The sequence below is a fragment of the Bidens hawaiensis genome, unplaced genomic scaffold (genome assembly GCF_021521415.1).
Source record: "Bidens hawaiensis isolate Kalapana, Puna unplaced genomic scaffold, B.hawaiensis_p1.1 tig00043696_1, whole genome shotgun sequence".
NCBI lineage: Eukaryota > Viridiplantae > Streptophyta > Magnoliopsida > Asterales > Asteraceae > Bidens > Bidens hawaiensis.
In genome coordinates this window covers 88,153-103,615 of record NW_027497758.1, presented here as the reverse complement: position 1 = coordinate 103,615, position 15,463 = coordinate 88,153, and the positions used below count along the sequence as shown (strand labels likewise).

At 34.6% G+C, this 15,463-nt stretch overlaps 1 pseudogene across 1 annotated transcript; it reads left to right on the top strand.

Moving 5' to 3' along the window:
- The first annotated feature begins 253 nt into the window (after positions 1 to 253).
- On the top strand, positions 254 to 3,657 carry LOC143594489 (cytochrome P450 81Q32-like; annotated as a pseudogene). The gene is made up of 2 exons (XR_013146342.1): positions 254 to 1,069; positions 2,945 to 3,657. The product of XR_013146342.1 is annotated as a cytochrome P450 81Q32-like (transcript).
- The last annotated feature ends 11,806 nt before the right edge of the window (positions 3,658 to 15,463 follow it).

Below are 15,463 nucleotides of genomic sequence, written 5' to 3'. Positions count from 1 at the left end.
TAGTGGATTACGTAAACCATCATTTTTGGACGATGACATGGATTGTCATTTGAAAAGTTACCTTGTGTGTTTCCATAATTCGTTATCTGAGATAGCAAATTACCTAAACACACTTCAAATTTAGTGAGGTATTTTTTATTTCTTTTAAACCACCTTATCCGGAAAAAAAATATCTTCCTATACATGCATGTGAATGTGTATATAAATGTGTACCCATTGAATGAAGATTGAACATTACCCTTACCAAACTCATACACCCATAAATGGATCATATTCATCTTTTCTTACTTTTTCTTGTTACCTTGATCTCCCTACTTTTGTTTGTAAAATTAATTATACCCGATAAGAGAAGCAATCCTCCACCAAGTCCACCGTCTCTCCCCGTAATCGGCCATCTGCATCTAATCAAAGGACATGTTCATAGAGTGTTACAACACCTTTCTTCCAAGTATGGTCCCATCATGGCTCTTCGGTTCTCGTCATAACCTCACCATCAACCGTAGAAGAATGCTTCACCAAAAACGACATCGTGTTAGCCAACCAACCACTTCTTTTAAGTGGCAAGTATTTTGAGGTTCGGTGCCCTACGGCCGTCTATGGAGAGACACTCGTCGCGTCATGAACGTTGAACTGTTTTCAACAACGCGACTCAAAACTTTCATAGATTTTCGACAAGTTGCTAATTAAACAACTTTTTCAAGATTGTTCTCAAGGGTGGAAATGAGGTCAAGAATTGAAGGGTTACCTTTTAATATAATATTGAAAATGGTTGGTGGGGCAAAGGTGAATGATTTAAAGGGTGTTGGTGAGTTTAAGGAGGTGATAAGGGGTGTATTTGAAGCCAGTGGAGCAACAAATGCCGGTGACTTCATTCCATTGTTTAAATGGATTGATTTTAAGGGTTTAGAGAAGAGGCTTTTGAAATTGTGGAATAAATCAGACAGATTTTTGCAGAATTTGATTGGAGTGTGAGAGAGGAAAGGAAAAGACGTTTGTGGAGGCTATCCTTTCTTTGCAGGAATCGGAACCGGATTATTATACAGATAATGTAATCAAAGGCAATATACTGGTATGTATTGAATTTATAGCCTGCCTTTATTTTTTTTATTTTCTTTTAACACATTTTCTAAGACGACAAGTCAACCATACATACTGATTTTGACGCTTAATGCTTAACTTATTCAAAAACACATAAAGGAGGAAACCACTACTGTGGAAAAAATCCCCCGAGTCAAGTTTCGAATCTAAGGTAGCATTTGGTATGCGTGAATGAGAGATGGAATGAGTCATTAGGTGAGAATGAAAGAAATTGTATTTGATTTGCCAATGGAATGAAATAACTTATTAACTAGTCAACCATCGTTACCTCATGCCAAAAACCATCACCACCACGTACCAACCGTCATTACCTCATGCCACCATCCATCACCACCACCGCATGTCGCCCACCAACACCAACCACTACCGCCACCAACCACCTTTACGGCCCGTCACCAACCACTACCGCTACCAACCGCCAACCACCGCCACCGCCACCGCCACCAACCATTGCTTGGGCCAACACCATAACCACCACCGCCTACCACCATTACCTTCCGCCAACCACCATTGCCCCAGGCCAACACCATCACCACCACCGCCACCACTAACCACCATTACCTCTCGCCGCCCACCTCTGCCACCAACCATCGCCACCACCCATCGCCAACTATTATCGCCCGTCTCCCACAACCATCATTGCCTACCACCACCACGGGCCTATGTACTACCACCCCCAGCGCCCCCACCATCATTTAAGCCCAATTTTATAAAAAAAAAATATTTTTATAAAATTAGGCTTAAATTAATAGAGTAATTGGATTTAAACATTAAAAATTATTTTTTTTGGGTGTACTTTTGCGCCTCAGCTTGGGCCCTGTCATCCCATGATTGATGCAATCTTGTCATTTTTATAACTTAATTTAGTTTTATCTTTTGTTATGTGACCAGCCTTACCCTTACCCGACCTCAACGGACCGAAAACTTTTATACATATTGAAAGACAACCAACAATGCTTTGAAACTTCCGACCCCATAAAATGTTATCGGTCCGTCACTAACTGACACCCGGGTTTATTTATTAAATAAACTTATTTTTAGACTTGAGTTTCGGCTCGTTTAAGTGTAACTTGAGAGGAAGCTAATGAGCAGGTTGTTTCATTTACACCCTAGTGTTTGCGACCTTCTAATTCAAAATAAAATGATAAGATGAATAGGTACACTAAACTAGGGCTGTTCAAAAAGCCCGCGGCTCGTGGCTCGCTAGAAACTCGCTCGAAAAAAGCTCGGCTCGAAAAAACTCGATTCTAAATGAGCTCGACTAGACTCGGCTCAATTTCTAAACAAGCCGAGCTCGAGCCAGGGCAGCTCGGCTCGTGGCTCGGTCTTGGCTCGACTCGTTAGCTCGGTTCGTTGGCTCGTTTAGATTAAGCCCTAAATTTTAATATTTATATATAATAATATCATACCAAGAAATTAAATAAATAAAAATTATACATATATTATGTCACTCGATACCTAAAACCTTATAAAAGAATAACGAAAATAAAACAAATAAATTTATAAATTCTCTAATGTATAAATTTTATATAATATGTATGTTAAAATTTATATTTTTTGTATTTTATATATCAAAATTTGTAAAATATAAATTAAAAACAGAATAAATAAAAAATAAAAAAATTTTAAAAAATTAAAGGAGTCCGGCTCGACGAGCTCGAGCTCGATTTTTCAGCTCTATAAAGAAAACGAGCCGAGCTCGAGCCAGCTCGATTAAGTTCGAGCTCGAGCCAGCTCGATTAAGTTCGAGCTCGAGCACACTCTGGCTCCTCGGCTCGTTTACAGCCCTACACTAAACTCATAGAAAAAGGGAAGGCATTTTAAAATAGTTAAATTTTTTGCATAGGCACTGCTACTTGCTGGAACAGACACTTCATCAGTGACAATAGAATGGGCAATGTCACTTCTTCTAAATCATCCCAAGGTTTTAGAAAAAGCTAGGGCTGAGGTTGATGAATATACGGGACAAGAACGTTTGGTACAAGAAACCGATCTTCCATATCTGCCATATATCCAATGCATCGTCAACGAGACGCTAAGACTATTCCCAGCAGCACCGCTATTGGTGCCTCACGAGTCATCAGAAAATTGCACCATTGGAGGGTTCGATGTGGCTCGTGGCACAATAGTGCTGGTGAACGCATTTGCCATCCATAGGGACCCAAAGTTGTGGGACGACCCATTGAGTTTCAAACCAGAGATGTTTGAGAAAATGGGAAAGGAGGGGTACATGTTCATACCGTTCGGAATGGGTTGTCGCCAGTGTCCTGGGTCAAGCCTGGCTAACAAGGTCGTTGGGTTAGCTTTGGCATCGTTCATCCAATGCTTTGAATGGGAAAGGGTTGGTGAAGAGTTGGTGGAGTTGTCGGAAGGGAAAGGTATAACCATGCCCAAAGATGAGCCGTTAGTAGCGATGTGCAAAGCTCGCGAAAAAACGACTCATCTTCTTAAGGACTTGTGAGAACCATATCACTGTTGTGAAACTTTGTATTTGTATTGGAACTATGTATCGATGGTGCCTAATATAGCCCATTAAGTTTGCGTGTTACAAGTCAATAAAAAATAATGTAACTGTATTAGTCATTTCGTTTTTTAAGCAGCATGCGGGGATGGCTTATGGTGGTGGCTGCTGGCTGATAGGCAGGCAGGTTGTGATCAGCCTTTTTTAGTGAAATAAAAAAAACTTATTCAAATTTCATTGTTGTAAAAATTACAGTTCTTATTCAATTTTGTTTGATTTATTTATCAAGTGTTTTATTGTTATTTGTTTGTAAATATAATGTGTGTTTATGTGCTTTGCTCATCAGAAGCATATATAATTTTAAATTTTTCAGAACTGATTATATAGAAACTTGAAAGTTCCAACCCAACTCCTCCTGTAGAGACGAAGGAAGACTAGAGAGAAAAGAAATTGCGTGTGTGACATATATATGAAGATGTTGTAATGAGTTGTTAAATTTTGAAGTTGTAACTTGTATGAGTTGAGATATGGTTTAGAAATACTTGTAAACAAACTGCCTCACAAACGTCCCCTTTCTGATGGGTCTCCCAGTAGTGGCACCCGTCTACATAAGCGCCCAGATATATATGCCACATAACCGTCCGGAATGCATCATTGGAGGTGCTCTTACTAGTAGGGGCGACACAATGTACCTTATGGTTTGGCTCAGATCTTACTTGGGTGTCTAATCTAAATTTTGTATGTTTAGGTTATGTGGTTGGTATTTCATTACAGGTTTCGGGTTTAACACTATATTACTTTAGAAGTAAGCTATCATTTTCATCCATATGATTTATGACTTTGTTCATTTTTGTCATTTCCGCCCAACAAATTTCATTTTTATCATTATCATCATCATGGTTTCTAAAAGTCCTCATTTCCGTCTAATTATTAACCCACCCATTTTTTTCCATTAAAATAAGGATGTTCAGGTCATTTTATGTGACACTCGTCAATTTCAGGTTAACTCCGTTATTTCAAACTTAAGATCACACGAACTATAACGCATATCTCATTACATTTAAATAAGGGTTTAAATGACGCATGACAATCACTACACAAGTAGCCTTTCGGAACTTCACCGAAACACACACGAGTCGACTCAAACCGTTGGTGAACAAACCGAAAACAATAAATATTTGATAATTATGTGTTAAGTTATATGCAACTTGATAATTATACATAGAACACTAAATTCAAGAGACAATGGTCTATTGTTATACTATGAATTGATTTACTAGAAGTTAAGGGGGGCTAAGTGTAACAAGTTAATATTATAAGAAAATATTAACAAACCCTAATCCCCTACCCCCTCCCCTACACCGATCGGCCTCCCCCTCTCCCCTTTGGCGACCGTGAGCACACACACACATACAAGTGATTTTTCAAGTTTCTTTGAAGGAATCAAGGTGCTAGCTAGGTAGTTTACACTCTCTCTAGTCTATTTATTGATTTAATTGCATGGTTTAGCTTAATAAACATAAACCCTAGATGTTAAAATCATTGATTGTTGATATATTATGAATCTAGAGGGTTGCTTGCATGGTTAATTGTTTATAGGATGATAGTTGTTGAGTTTTGATGAAAACTGATGTTGGACAGATTAATGAATTCGTGTTTGGATGGCTGTAACTCGATGTTAATTACATGTTTTGATGCGATTGTTGATTCTACAATATACTAGGTCGAGTCTAGTTTCTGAAAAGTATGAGTTTGTAATTTTTGGATGGATAAAAGTTAGTTTTTATGATTTTACAAAACTGTTGTGCAAGGCTGATTCGGGAGACCTGCTGTTAGGCTATTTTGAAATTAGTATATCTCATAAACTACAAGACCAAATGGGTTGGTTCCACTTCTGGAAGTTGATATTTTGAGTTAGGAATCTAACCTAATTGGTCTTGCATTAATTGGATTTGTCATTTAACGGGAATAACAGATAACATTCTGTTGCGCATGATAATGATTGATGTGATGTTTTAATCATTGTGATAAAACCGAAGATCATAAAAATATTTTTAGAGACCTAACTCAAGTATGTTTCTGTGATGATTTTTGGTGATTTATTGGACATGTTAGGATATGTTAAATAGATTAATCTTGTCGAGTGAAAATCTGCCTGGACAATTTAGCTGCTGTATTACTTGAATTGTCATGAAAAGTGCATAACTGATCGATGTTTGCTATGTTTTGACCAAATTGACCTTGTGAGGGATAATTGCTAGTAATGTACAATTTTAATACTTGACACTTAATTAGTTGTTCACACATGTAACGTATCACCAACGTGTTTGTCGAGTCGCACTTATTTCACAAATGGAACATGAAAGCATCTCATGCATAAGTTGTATGTGTCGAGTCTAGGGACTCACTTGTAGTTTAAATACTTAGAAAATCTCATTTTTGTTGTTAGAGCACTAGTGAGGATTTTCTGTGATGCACACCTCTCTCGGATTCTTTTTGATTTTTCTTCGCAAACAGTGAGTTTCACGTCCCCTTAATACTATTTTCAAATGCTTTTATTAGGGGGAGATAACATACTCCAACGCTGTAGATTTTGTTAGTTTTTATATATCACTTGTAGGGCTAAGTGGCAAACAAACCAACTAAAGTCCTTCATAACATCGAACCGGTTAATATTTGTATAATAGCGAGTCACTGTTGAGTAGTACTACTGGGTTTGACAAACCCCACCCAACTCTAAACTCTACTGTAGGTCGAGTGGGTGTAATCTTGGCTAACACAATACCATGGTCGTGGTTGACATGGTGGCAAGACAATTGATAAACAGTCAGCTTTGGTGTCGAACACTTAGTTATACATGCTTGATAGGTTAGCTACCTATTGATATATAATTGACTTAACACTATCTGGTAACGCAAAATGTAAACGCAAACGCAAACGCTTTATTTATATAAACTTGTGAACTCACCAACCCTGTGTTGACACTTTTAGTATGTTATTCTTAGGTAGCCGAAGTGGGTGCGCAGTATAGGAACATGCATTCGCTAAACACAATCGCTTTGAAAACTTCTTTTAATTTTTATCTTAATAACTTGGGTTTTTAAGTCGTCCTATGTGGCGCAAACTTTTTGGTTTACAATTTACGCTTCCGCATTTTATTTAAGACTTGATGTCTTGTTGGTTTGAAAACATTAAACATGGAGTTTGATTATAACTAATGATTCCGATCCTGTTAATTCACACCCTCTGACGGTAAAACTCCGTTAGTGGATTTTGAGGGTGATACATTTTAATATACTATAAGAATACAACTTTTTAAATTGAATCTACTAATTATTTTAAAAAAAAATGAACAACATAATACGACCATTAACGGCAGGTAAGCGTACCTATCGAATGCAATATAGCTAAAAGAAGTCGGGATATTGATCCCTAGAGACACTAATTAATAAATGAAACTAGACTCTAAACAATAGATTTGATATGTTTGATTAATTTGGTTTTTCTGAACTAACTAAAATTAAAATAGACTAAAAAGTTAACTTAAACTGACTTTAGAAGAATTGACAACCTTTAGATGAAAAAAGTATTGAGAAAGTCGTTACCTAGGCTTGAAATTCAATTTTTTAATCTTGGACGCTTATCGGCTATTGGAGTTGTGATGGAACTGGGATCTAAAGATACGACACCCCTAGTCAAACTATTGGATCTCTGATCATTCTCCATTCTCCAGGTGTGACCTAAACCTAAGGGCCATGTGAAACTCACCGGTTGGTCGGATTACCTCTTAGTCTCTCCAACAATACTAAAGTACTCCAATGTTAAGATCACCTCTCAATAGCACCAATCACAATACATCCGGATGTGTAAAAGAAAAAAAGATAATAAGGGGAAATTCAGTCTCATGCAATCTATACCCAAACCACCTAATGAACAAGACAACCCTAAATATATATTATCGGTCAGTCTCAAGATAGGTAGATGATTTATAATAATTTATTCATATTTTCGGTTCTAAATTATTTCCATATGATCATAATATTGGCAGTAATATTAAAATAAATAACTACTAATGTTTATAAGTTCTATCTCTAGGTAAATATAACCTAAAAGAATAAATGAGCTAATATACAAAGAAAAATGGAGAAAATGGTGAAAACAAACTCAACACACCCCATGGTGAATCAAGACATGGTCATGTAAAGAACATACGAAGAAAAGACAAAATTTAAGAAGACAAAACATGGCCATGTTGATATCAACACACCCCATGTTAGAAGTACAAAAGGAAAAGACAAAATAGAAGATTCTGAAGCCCGACATTGTCGCACCCCAACCTACGATGGAAATGCCGGGGCGTAACTGATTGCTTACAGCTTTTCAAATGTTGCTATCAAGCGTTATTAAAATGACAATATCTATTAATTAAATTAAGTTTTCAAATAAATCAAATACAACAAATACATAATCCATAATCATACAACAATACAAATTATATCACAAATGATCTTGATTAATTAGTTTCTAATTTAAATTCTTCACTAAGTCTTCACCAACCTGCATTAACTTTCTATGATAACTTGCATATGCGTATAAAATAGAATTTTGTCAACAAAACATGTTGAGTGAGCAAGACACCAGTTTAAGTGTACATATAGTATATATAAAAATAAGTAATTGCAACAAGTCATATAAGAATAACATATTAACCAAATAAGCAAGTATAACTGAGATGTCGAGAAGCACAAAGGCTAACGACTGGCATATGATCATACTAGACTGAGATTATGTTGGACCTCTCCGAATGTGGAAGCATATAAAGCAACTAAGCACATAAACAAGTAAGGTATATGTTGTTAACATATAAGACAATAGTTGCAGTTTTGAGTATAAGTATATATAAGAAATATAATTTATGCATATGTACCCAAAATGTGGAAAACAAGTAAAAAGAGGGGAATGTGGTACTCACCTTAGCAATAGGCAAAAGATAAACGAACGCGGTAAGAACGTTAGTAAACGAGCGTTACGCTCTTCGGAAGATATCGACGAGAAAACCTAAGTAACAATAGTTGCGGAAATAAATATGGATTGTATAACAAAGCTAAAACTAGGTAGAGGTTCGGGATTTGATGATCGAGTGTTCTTACGAACGTTAAATATTACAAAGTTTATTATTAATTTATTATGTTGAATTATTATTTTAATTTATAAAAGTTTAACACACATATAATGATTTTATTCATATAACATACATAAAAATATTTAATTAATTCATTATAGAGATTTTATAGTTTATATAAAGGGATTTGTTCATTTAAATCTAAAAATACGTTTAATGTAGTTATATGTATTTTTGTTATTTAATTGTCTACCCTGGATTTTTATTTATTCGATAGTCTTTACTTATTTAAACCAAAATAGTTATTTTCACCTTGGTTTTACTTTAAGATTTTAATTGTTTCATTTATGTGTCCCATTTTCCTACTTATTAAAAAGTCGATCCCAAAATTTTCAACCACTAGTACGGTTTTATCAATATTGGTAAAATTCAACAAATTTATTTACACGTTTACTAATTAAAGATTTAAAAATAAACATGTCTCTTAAACCACGCAATGGAACGAACCATGTGGACCATACGATGATCGAAATAATTATGGGTGCACACTTAATTATCATAATCCTCGTATGGAAGCCATGGTAAGTACGATTTTGTGCGATAACTCAGACCCGAGGATGATGGTAGAAAAACGATAAAAATGCGAAATCATGATAAGGGCATGGTGGATACGCCGCTGGTACATCCTATATATAAGTGTCTTTATTATGTTTCTCATTTGTAGCGTTTTTTGAGTCATGCAAGGATTTGACGTTATTCTTTTGCTTAAAATTTGTTCATGCAATTATCTTACTAAAGACAATATTCATTAATAATTACTTTTTCTTTAAGTTTATTTTAATTTCGGGATGAAATTTCCAAAAAGTTGGGGATACTGTGACATTTGTCAAATTCGGGTCTCGAGTTGTATTAGTTTTGTAAACTTTTATTTTGTAAAACCGACACAACATTTTTTAGAACCTTATGTAATTATTATATAATATTATTTTAGACCTTAATCTTAAATAAATCGATGTTTGTCATAATATAGTGTTGTTAAGAAAAACATAAGGGGTTCAAACTGATTTTCGTAAACTCGTTATAAGTTTTACAAACCTTTAAACCCATATTAAATGCTTTATTTACTATAATCTTACCCCGTTTTCCATCTTTCGTACTTTCATACCCCGTGAGTACTTTCATACCCCGTTTTCATCTTTCGTTTTGGGGTGACATTTCATACTTATCAAACTAAATGCTTTATTTACTATAATCTTAAACCCACAAACGTGATTGTATACTTTACTTAAATAAATGATCGATTTGGTGTTCTATGCTTACATGCTTATGTGCTTATGTGTTTACCGCTTTTGGTTGGTTGATTCATAAATCCGGGAACTATCTAGTATTCTCTTATAGCACGGTGCCATTAATGTATTCTTATTAACGACCTCATGAAATCCGAATATATTTGGTATTCTCTTATAGACGGTGTCGTTAATGTATTCTTATTAACGACCTCATATAAAAATCCCGAACCATCTGGTATTCTCTTATGGCAGGTGTCGCTAATGTGTTAGCGATCTCATATTATCCATATTGTTGCTTTTATTTATTGTTTTGTATACAAGTTTTGTGGCTTTGTATTATTATATACTTATATGCTCAAACTTATGAATTGCTCATCAACCTTTGTGTTGACAAACTTTATTTTATGAAATGTTACATGTTTGACTTTTGTTGACTCGAGGACTTGACAAAAAATGTTACCAAGACTATTAGGGTATTAGCAAAACGAACAATATGATTGCTACTTGTTTTCAAATTTGTTTATATGAAGGAGATGTGTTTTTTATGGATTTATGAAATAAAATGGGTTGATTAAATATTGTCACTTTAAATAGTGTCTTGTGTATTTGGGCAATCGGTTGCACCCCGACATGTTCAGCCGCCTTTGGTCGGGGTGTGACATAAACGAACCCGGAAGAAGAACAAGAAGAAAAGAAATTATCTTGAACTTCACGATACTTTTAAAAGTCAAACTTGATAATATAGAAAAAATAGCAACAAGAACACAATAATTTTCGTGAATTGAGGTGTGGCAAATTTGCATGCAGAATAATGCATGCCTATATATAGATAAAAAAAAGCCCAAGGACTTTGCAAAGCAATTTGAATTGGTTAAGAGTGTTAATGAGTTCATAAAATCTTTCAATTGAAAAATTGACTCAATCAAATGAGTTGAAACAGGGGTAAAAGAGTTGAAACATGTTTATTATCAGTAAAATCAATTGACTAATGTTCAAAATCATTTGAAATGGTGTTAAAGAGTGCTTAATCGAGATTAAACAATCAAAAATCGTATCAACATTGTCCATCGCGTCGCACGGGGGAGCTGATGTCAGGAACGAGAAAAATAGCCAGCCGCGCGGGGATCAAAAACCGATTGTTGCTCATTTTCACACTTTCGGGTGTCCTTGCACTTTTATGCACTTGGAGGCTACACGGAAGTTTGACTAAAAGGCCAACGGCTATTATTCTGTTGGATACGTTGGACGTACTACTTATAGATTTTACAACAAGGCCACAAAACAGATTGTGGAATCATTTGATGTGCGCTGGCTAGAGGAAAACGAGACCAATGCAAAAGTTGGTCCAGATTGGTTATTTGACTATCGTGAATTGTTTAAACCATTTAATGTTTTTCCAGATGTTGTTGCAGATACTGCAAGTCCATCTCACAACGAAGATTAAGAAGATGTCGTTGTGACTACCACGAAAATACATAAGCCAACAGTGTTGAATATTGATCCAACTGCATTGTATGATGAAGCACATGATTTTTCAATGCCTACTCAGGCACCAATTTTTGAGACATAATCTCCTTCAATCACTGCTGACGAGTCTGTGCAACCTACATATGATGCTGAAGAAACAAGTGTTAGCGAACCCGTTCATCAAGCATTTGGAAGTTATATTTTCCCGAATCCGATCTCAAATGAGTTTGTTGCAAGTACTTCTCACATGCACTTTTCTTCTTCTTGGGAGTATATTTCCATATATTGGATACATGATACTTTTTCAAATCTTCTAGTCATAACACCAATGCCAAGTTATCATATTCCTACCAACATTCAGTGTGATCATCCGATTGAGAACGTTATTGGTCCACTCGAGGCATGAGTTTCCACATGCAGTCAAACAAAGGAATCCATGATTGCCTCTACTCCTATTTTATCTCCCTAATTGAACTAAAGAGTGATGTTATGACCATACAACCAAGTTGGGTTGAATCCATGCATGAGGAATTGAATTGGTTCAAAAGGTTACAAGTATGGGAGTTGGTATAACTTCTTGAGGGTAAGAAATCATTAGATACAAGATGGGTCTTCCAGAACAAACAGGGTGACAGTGGGGTTATTGTGAGACACAAGGTTAGATTGGTAGTTCGTGGGTTTCGTCAAGTTGGGGTCTTAATTATACAAAGGTTTATGCTCTAGTGGCTTGGCCTGAAGCCATTCACATTTTCTTAGCTTATGCCTCTTACATGGGATTCATTGTTTACCATATGGATGTCAAGACAATGTTTCTTTATGGAGAAGTCAAGGAGGAAATTTATGTGGATCAACCACCCGGTTTTACTGATCCAAAATATCCAAATCATGTTTACAAGTTGGATAAGGCTCTTTATGGCTTACATCAGGCTCCTCAGGCCTGGTATGCCACCTTGACTGGTCATTTGCTGGAACATGGGTACACACGTGGAACCATTTATTAAACTCTCTTCATCAAAAGAATCGACAGTGATATTATTCTGGTTCAAATCTATGTGGACGATATCATCTTTGGGTCCACAAATCAACAGTTATGTGTTGAGTTTGAATCAGTTATGACAAAGTGATTTGAGATGAGTTCTCTGGGAGAAATGACGACTTTCTTGGGTCTTCAGGTTAGACAAAGCTCAGATGGTATTTTGCTCCATCAAGGAGAATATGTTGAAGATATGTTGGTCAAGTTTGAGATGCAAGATTCGAAAAAAGCTGCAACTCCAATGGCAGAAAGACCTTTGCTCATTTCGTATTCAGATGGGCCATCTGTGGAGAAAACTCGATATAGATCAATGATTAGATCACTAATGTATCTAACTGCTAGTCGTCCCGACATCATGTTTGCAGTCTGTGAATGTGCACGGTATTAGGCTAATCCTAAACTCTCTCATTTAACTGTTGTTAAAAGAATTTTCAGATATCTGAAAGAGACACCAAAGTTAGGTCTTTGATTTCATAAAAATCCAGAATTTGACTTATATGCTTTTGCCGATAGCAATTATGGAGGTTGTGATATTGACAACAAATCTACATCTGCTGGATGTCAGTTTTTGGGAGATAGGCTCATCTCATGGTAGTGCAAGAAACAACAAACGGTGTTGACATCCACTGCTGAGGCTGAATATGTGGCAGCATCTGTTTGTTATTCACAGGTGATATAAATGACACATCAATTGCAGGATTACGGCTTGAATTTTCTTGACACTCCTATCTACTTGACTTATACATTTCTTTCTAACTAAGATATATATGTATATATATCTTAGTTATTAAAAATTGTTAAAGTGTTTTAATATAAAATATATTTAAATTTTATCACACTATTTAACATATTAAAATGTAGTATAAGTCAAGTATTTTAAAATATTAAGGTTTATATAGATATTATTATTTATCGATCATCTATTAACTATTATTTACCTTATATATTACTAGAAATCTTATTAAAAACAAATATATATATATATATATATATATATATATATATATATATATATATATTAAAGGTATTTTAGTTAGAAAAAAATAACTTAAAACAATCTCTTTATATAATCTATCCAAAAACTTTAAATATTTATTTATTTAAGTATTTTATAAAAGTACGTTTATATAATTAAAAATGTATTATTTAATAAACTTGATAAATTAAAGTGATAATTAGCTTTCGCAAGAACACCCAATCATCACCGAATTTCCGATCCTCTATCTAGTTTTAGATTCGTCGCTGAAATTATATTTATTCCCGCAACTATTCTTTATTAGGTTTTCTCGTCAGTATTTTTCGAAGAGCTTGACTCTTGTTTACTACCGTATTCATTTATCTCTTACTTATTTACTAAGGTGAGTAATCACTCCCATTTTTACTTATTTTAAATCTTTGGGGGACATATGCGTATTTACATTATTTATCTATTATCCAGTATTTAAAACCATAATTGTTTAATCTTTGTGTGTATATCAGTTTATGCCTAAGTTGTTATTTGCTTACTTGCTTTATTTGAATACATTTCAGAGGGGTCCAACATATTCACATTATAGTCTGATCATATGACTGTCGTATTAGCCATCAACCAGTTCATCTGGCATCGAACTTACCGACAACTCATTTTTGGTACCAATGCCCTGCATGGCAACAGTTTAGCCCTATTTTTATATTTGTGTGATTTGTTTATATGCTATGGTTTAACTGTTTATTCTCACATGAACAATTTTCATTTTTCTTTATTTATTGTATATTATTATTATTATTGTGTCTTAAACTGGTGTTTTACTCACTCAACATGTGTTGTTGACAAACCTTTCTATTTTATACGCATATAAAGGTTATTGTTTGAACTAGTTGCAAGATTTGGTGAATACTTAGTGAAGAATTTTAGTTAGAAGAATTATAATCAAGACTTAGATTGGTATTCACTGTTTGTTTAATGAGTTGTACTTGTATTTGAATCTATTTGAATATTTAATTAAATTGAATAGATATTGTCACCTTTAAATTATTGCATGATAGTACCTTGAGAGCTGTGAGCAATCAGCTCACGCCTCGACATTTTCGCTGTAGGTTGGGATGTGACACTTGATTTACAAACAAAATTAGATGGAGGTAACGAGTTTGATGAACATTGCAAATTTTAGAAACCATGATGACAAAAATGGGGGAAAAAGAACTTTTGGATGGAAATAAGAAAAGTGACCAAACCAAAAATACAAAATGACTTGCTTTAAGAAAAGTTATAAAGTTGGCATGATATTACTATTCTATTCATTTTGAAAAGCAAAGAGACTATTTATTTATGTAATTTACTTTTTTTAAACAATTAAGGCCAAATAATTATTTGAAATCAGATGGTGCACTCTTGTTAGGAATTCAAGGAAATATCCTTGTTAACAAGAACCTATCTGATTGGGATTGCCAAACAAAAGGAGTCATCTCAATTCTCATACCCATGACCAAGGTCTTGAACCTGTCAACTCAGTCTGTTTCCATTTGAGGTCTTTGATCTTGATCTTGATTTTGATTTATGTTATGAAATAGTCTTTAAACGTAAAATAATCCCCAAGTTTAGGTTAATGGAACAATGCAAATGGAGACAACTATGACTTTCTATTATGGTCGACTCGTTTACTTTTTTTTAATGGAGAAAACGACTCCAAAGTAAATGGGAAATTTGGGATTTAGGTGTCATAGATTAAAATATTATTTAATCTTATATGATATTTATAATCCATGATATCCTTGACTTCTAGAAAGAAAAAAAAAAGAAGGAAAAACTTCGTCTTCTCTTAGCATAAATATTCTTAAGTGGTATTAGTCGTCTTTTTATGGCTACCTTAAGTCTTGCAGTACTCTAATTTTCTATATATATATATATAAAACTTTGTTTGATTTAAAACTTATTAGGAATTTAGCATATATAAAGTGGCAGAACTTTAGAAGTAATCTCGTTAATATGTCGGTTTGTGTTTAATATCGTTTAT